The sequence below is a fragment of the Dromaius novaehollandiae genome, chromosome 12 (assembly GCF_036370855.1).
Source record: "Dromaius novaehollandiae isolate bDroNov1 chromosome 12, bDroNov1.hap1, whole genome shotgun sequence".
Lineage (NCBI taxonomy): Eukaryota > Metazoa > Chordata > Aves > Casuariiformes > Dromaiidae > Dromaius > Dromaius novaehollandiae.
In genome coordinates, this window is record NC_088109.1 from 9514623 (window position 1) to 9521312 (window position 6690).

The following is a 6690-nucleotide window of genomic DNA, read 5'->3' on the forward strand; positions in this document are numbered from 1 at the left end:
AATCCCCAAACCAAAAAATCCTCACACAATATCAAAAGCTAGACACTGTGCAACGGTGTAATTCTGTCAAGCCGCAGCAGGACAGGCTCTGCTGAGTGCACGCTGACTTGCTGCAGGCTAGTACGAACACCGACAAGAGAACCGATGCTGTATTTTCCTTGCATATAGCTCACATCTCAGGTTACCTGCACACTTAAAAACACTATTCTTCAAAAATAAACCCTGACATCTCCCGTAAGATCAGAGGCAGAGTAGGGCATATTAGAAGCACTAAGACTGAAAAGAAGCAGAGCCTCTTTCTCCTTATTTGCATACAAGGATAAGCAGCATTGCTGCTAAATGACAGTATTTGGTTTTTAAATAAATGATTTGCAGGTTATATAAATTAGCATAATATCAAAACAAAGAGTGAAGCCTTCTATCTTTGCATAGCCAATCCCACAGACCCTATGTTTCCATTAAGAGATTAAAAAAATAATAGTAATCCAAGAGCTTCTGAATACTCCAACACAGTTCTCCTATGTTTATAGAGGAATGATCTAGCAGAACAGACAGTAGTTCCATTTAATTCTTCAGAAAAAAAGAAACCAGCGTTGTCCCCATTAAACCAATACCCAGGAAAGGATACTGCAGAAGGATAGCATTGGTACCACATTTCCCTTAGAATAAGTCAGGAAACAGCTGGCACCCCAGATATCACCAGATGGTAATTATTTGAAGATTATTAGCTTCCAGTAGCAATAGCTGTGGCTAACATTGCTTAACTATACAGAAATTTCACCCTCGAAATACTCAGCTTCAAAGCATCTGCTCGCACCCTCGTTACAGATATGATGTTTTCCTTTGTACACCTGCCCGATCTCCAGGTGTTTGAGTGACTAGGGCACTGAAACACAGATCGGGCTCCAGCAATATTCCAGGAGCAGCCAAGTGTTTGGATGGATGCTTGTCTGCAATTACTCAGATACGCTGACACTGGGGTGTCCATAACTAGCATCCTTCCTTCCTGCCCCCCTCCCAAGAGGGGCTGAACAGCAGCTCTCCCTGCCTGAGCCTTCCTCTAGGCCTACGCTCTTCTCATTACATTTTCATGGATTTTAATGAGCGTCCAGCACTTCCCATACACAGCAGAATTTCTGGAGTTGTGTCCCTGCAATAACAAGTGCTCTCACTCGAGATTGTATTTGATATTATTTCCAGCCCTCTAGCCATTGTCTTACCTTCTGCTGGCTGCTAGGGAAGTTGCAGAGACTGCAAAATCAGCATGTTATGGCACAAGTTCTGCCTCAAGGAACGACCCCGGAGAGCAGGGCATGCATTTTGGAAAAGAGTTTACATGGTGCTGGAAAACTAGAGTATGCTCCCATTTGTGAGATAAGAGTTCAGCATTTCATTCTGATTCTAGAAATTTTCGCAGACAACTTCGCAGCATACCATCATCAAAAGTCTCAAAAAATAGGCAAGACCCGCCTCTGGGCTACCAATAAGCTAGAGCTAAATGACCACTCTGAAGCATGTGAAAGATGAGAGGGGTGACTGTGCCCCCAGCTTCCCTGACTTCGTCCCAGAAGGCTACGCTGTGAGGAGCGGGCTCTGCCCGCCGTGCTCGGGGGGACTGGGGGGACGCAGCCATGGCGGCAGAGCAGATTGTGCCAGGCAGGCGGTAGCCAAGAGCTTCGCATTGCAGCAGCAAGGGGAGACAAAGTTACTCCCCACTACTCTGGGCCTTTTCCTTCTGGGTACAGGACATATTTTAATGCCTTACTTTCTACACACACCCCGCTTGGTCCCATGCACAAAAGAAGGAAGGCAGTGATAAAGAAAAGTCATTTCAAGAGCAAGGCGCTCTGCCCACACGGCCCCTCCTGAGCAGGCCCCTGTTCAGCGGGCTGCCAGGGTGTTACTGCCAGAGCGGGTCTGAGGGCAGAGGACTCAAACAGGGAAGAGCACCGATGGCAGCTTGCTGGAAGCTCTCAGGTCAGGCACGAGCCCAAGGCTGCTCTGCAGCTCATGTCACAAACAGGAGTGCAGAACTAGCACAACACTTATTTTTCATTAAGACAAACAGCTTTGCATGCTAAAAAGCACACGGCCTCCTGCCTGCTCCCCCTCCCCAAAGGCGCACGTCCGCACGAGCAGAGACCTACCTTGCAGACGCAGCCACAGCCCACGGTGCTCACCTCGCCTCTCTGCACCACCGGGCCCCCCCAGCAGCACACCTCCATGCCACAGCTTCCTGGGGGGTGCCAAAAGCCAGAGCTGCCTTCCTTCCCACCCCAGGGGGGGAGAACATTTAAGCCTTCTTTTTCTCCAGGGCAGGAATCCCAAAGCCCTTTTCCATCCCTGAGCCACTTGATCTCGTTCACCCCCAGGCAGTGACCAGCCCCAGCCCAGCACACAGCTGAAGCACATGAAGAGCAGGGCAGGGGGATCCACGCTCGGTGCTTTAAAGGGGAAAGCCCCTCCGCCCTGGTGGTGTGTGGGGACTTGCTGTGGTCCAGTAGTGTTCACAGGTGATCAACAAGCCCACGGCAGTGGCAAAAGCTAAGAGAAAACATTGCTAGAGCAAGAAATAAACTCAGGCAAATGAGAGCAGCAACTGCGTGGCCAGGGCAGGCTCTCATCGCGGGCCGGGTTTCTGGTCCGAGGCTGGGCTAAATCCAGACGCTGCCGGGGCCATGTGTCAGCTCTCCCATTGAGGAATAGCTAGTTTTACCCTCAGGAGGCTCCCTGCCGTGGTTTATTCACTGTCTTATCGCTGAACACCGAGCAAAGCTCGGCTGCTGGGCAGCAAAGCACTGGCAAGTGGGGAGGTGGGAGACGGGCGCTAACCGATCCTGCGGCACTGGGGATGAGGGCAGGGGCAAGTGTGGAGCTAGCAGAAGTGCTCATGCTGTTAGGGAGTTGCTCACGGCTGTTTTCCCTCTTGTTTAGCCAAGAGAGATGTGCACAGAAAATGGGGTCCGGCGTATGCCGGCTTTTCCTCCTGGCACCTTTGCTTCCTTGCGTGAGTTTCCACGAGGGAGCGAGAGGAGGCAGCGACCTGGCACGCTTGACCTGTGTTACCCAACCTCCTAACACGGGGATGTGTGGAAATGACAAAAAAAACCAAAACGACCTTCTCTGCTACTGGACGCAGTGAGTTGTTTTGAACTCACTTTCTTCCTTTTCCACAGCTTATTGAAGTAAAGCTGTGGTTGCAGTTTCTTTTTTTTTTTTTTTTCCCCTTGGACTATTTCATAATGAAAATTGTTTAATAACCTGGCCTCTCTCCCAAGGCGAGTGCCACGGCAGACCTCAATAAGTGCAGAGATACGGCTGCAGAGCAGGGAGCCGCCGCGCGGGCCGGCTGCTGCCCCCGCCCCCCTCTTTTGATAGAGGTGTTAATCATTCAGGTGGAGGGTTGTAAACCTGGTGCCGTGGTACTAAAAGCCATACCAGAACCCCCTGAAACATTGCCAAGCATTTTTGCTGGTGCCAAAAATACATGGGAAGAAATCGGTTTCGTCACCAGCCACCATGACCCCGGCTTTCTGGCATCAAGGGTGAAAATAATTTAAACCATTGGAAAGGACTTATGGTTTACATTTGTGCTGCAACTGCGAAACCTGCGTAGCCATGTGTCTTTACCCGGGAATAGGCTAAGCAATGTAAAGTTTGATCTGGCAAGGCCTCTGGAGTTAGAAGCGGCAGGTTTGCAGGCCGGGTCTGTGAAGCGTGCCTAGGAAGCTGCAAGGGCTTTGCTCTGCGGCAGAAAACGGGAACCATCAGGCATGTCGGGTCTGACAGTTCCTCATACTGTCAAGATATATGAAAGTGTCATTCTGGCAAGATATATTTAATTACAGGCCTCTCTGTCGCTCATGGAGATTGAAGTTTGGGGAATGTGACTATAACAAAATCCAGTTGTATGAAACACACTAAGCAGGTCAGTGTGGGAGCGAGCGAAACCAGGCCTGCGCTGTTCAGCGCTCTGCCTCGCTGCCTGCCTTTACAGCCCGCGAAAGCACGGTCTTGCCGTGGCGATTAGACACCAGGCTGGAAAACCCCATATCCCGCAGCAGAGCAAGCTGTGACCCTGCTAGAGCTCTTCACACACCATCCCTGGGAAATATTGCTAGTCCAAGAAGTGACGGTCATCCAGCAAAGGTGTTGGCATCCGTAAACCTGCCGCTGGTCACTGTTGCCATTTTGCTTCATCTGAACGTGCCCCTCCGTTTTCGGAGGTGGAGGGTGGTGGGGTGATAAATCTCCTCCGTGTTGTTTCCTGTGTCGGACTAAACGGGGCCCAAGGGCCGGACTCCAGTCAGTGCCCCTGGAAACGTGCCTCCTCGTCGGCTTCTCTGACAGCCCGCTGCTCGTCTGGGCAAGTTTCGCTGTGCCCCGCAGCGCTCCCTGCCCCTCAGGCCGGGAATACGCTGAAAAAAACACATTTTCAACCCTTTCAGATAAAACTACAGTACAGTGATTTTCTTTTTAAATGCTCCTAACTGGCCAGCGAGTTTACCCGTTACACCCGGACGTCCAATTTGGCGGGCAGCTGGTGTCGGGGGGAGGCAGCCCGCAAAGCCGCGGGGAGCAGCAGCCGGCGCCCGTCCAGCCCCGCAGGCACGTTGCCGAGACGCAAGCGCGACCTCCAGCTGCTCGGTGCTCGTTTGTGCACAGTGCCCTGGCGTGCGTCTGGACGTGACGGCCAGTTCTGCTTTCTCCTTGAGCAGGAAAAAGCGTAAGAGCAGCAGACGGGGGGATTCAAGCTGGTTTCCCATTAAATGCATTTCCAAATTGCCTTTCCCGGGACATAGCTGTTACGTGGAGCTCTGTGCAGCAGCTATTGCTGCCGGTTCAGCGAGGGTGGGTTACGCCTCGCTGTAACCGGGAGCTCAGGCGGGCGAGGAGGCAGCTCTGTGCTCTACAGCCTGTTTATCTGTATTGTGAGACAAAAACGGGAAAAAGAGGCACTCAGCTGTGCTGGCGAGGAGCGGTCGCTTGGCTCTGACACCTGTGAACTTGAAAAATTTGTTTTGTTCCCCACTGGGCCAAGCCTCGCGCTGGAGGCGGTGGCATGGAGAGGTCAGGTTTTTGCCTCTTCTCCCTCCCCCAGAATGACTGGAATCTCCTTTGGACCTGGCAATCTTCCCCAAAAACGTTATTAAAAACAATACATCTGCACAAAAAAAGATGTTAGTCCAGGGAAATAACATCCCGAAGCAGCCGCATGTTTTATCAAAGCGCAGCTCTAAGAGAGCAATGAGCGGCCGTGCACCACGCAGCCCGTGCCGCCCGCCGGCCCGCGGGGCAGGGAGGGGTGCTGGTACGGCCCAGATTCAGAGGTGCCCCTGGAGCAGCAGGAGAGCAAAAAAAAAAAAAAAAAGAAAGAAAAAGAAGAAAAGCGCCTGGAGGTGGGAGATCGCATGCATCCGGCGAGGTGCCCCCAGGGCGAGCAGAGGCCAGGGGCGCGAGGCATCCCCAGCGTCCCCGGTGGGTGCGGGACCGCGGCCAGGCGCGGTGCTCAGTTCCCGCTGCTCCTCGCCCCGGCAGGTCAGGATATCGCCGCCTCGGTGGCGGCTTCTTCCCTCCCCCGCGGGAGGAGAAGCCTAATGTGGGGCAGTTACGGACCAGGAGCACCGGGGAGGCACATTTTCAGCCTCTGCGGAGACATTTTGAAGTGAGTTATCTCAGTGCGACAGCCCAAGACAGACTCCTAGATGCCCCCCTTTCTGCCGAGGTGCGAGCTGTGCCGGGCGGCACCGGCGCAGCGAGGGGGAGGCCGCGGGAGGTGTCTCGCGTCCGGATCTGGGGCCGCCCGTCGCCTGGAGCAATGGCAGCAGCGATGGCGGACGGGCAGGAGCAGCGGCTAGGTGGCAGGGACCGTCTGCCAGAAACGCCCTGCCGCGGTCTGCGCCGCTCCAAAACCCGAGGGATAGTCAAAAATCTGGGCTTTTTTTTTTTTTTTTTTTTTTTTTAAAGTGTGTGTGTTTTTCAGGCTGGTTATCACAGTTGGGTCCTGTAAGCTGCATTGCTTGCATCAGCCTAAACCCATGTGTTACAGAATGTATCGCTACCCAAAAATGAGAGGAATGGCAATAATCTCCAAGGAACCTGTGGATAAATACGTAGAAAATGATCCAAAAAGTCAATGTATTAGTAGGCATGTGAGGTCAGATATCACATCGTGGACGTTGGCCCCAGCCGAGACAACGGCTGGGGGGATCCCTGCCGCCTTGGACCACGTCCCCAGCCGGAGCCGCGGGATCTCCTTTCCTCCCCGAGCCCTCAGCACCGAACGGCAGCCGAGGGCTTTGGCTGTGCCCAGCTACCCCTCGCCCACCCCCTACGCTGAGCCCGATCGCTGCAGCGTGCCAAGCCGCGGGTGCAGACGCAGACGAGCCGTGCCGGACTGCAGCCCGCCTGCGCAAACGCGCCCTGCCAGGGCTTCCCCGGGAGGCCCCGGCCCACCGGGGCACTGCGGGACACTCCGGCCGCCTCCCGCAGAAACCACTCACCAAGCGCAAACCGAGTCTGAAAGGTTTCTGCTTTACTAGGCACGAGGTTATTAAAGTTTTACGAATAGCAAAATGTAAGAAAGCTTTTCCTTGCAACCATGGCATGCAATGGCTTGCGCTCCAAAATAGAAAGGGCAATTCAGGATTCACCTGAAATGCTCTTTTACGCACGCACGTGCACACACAC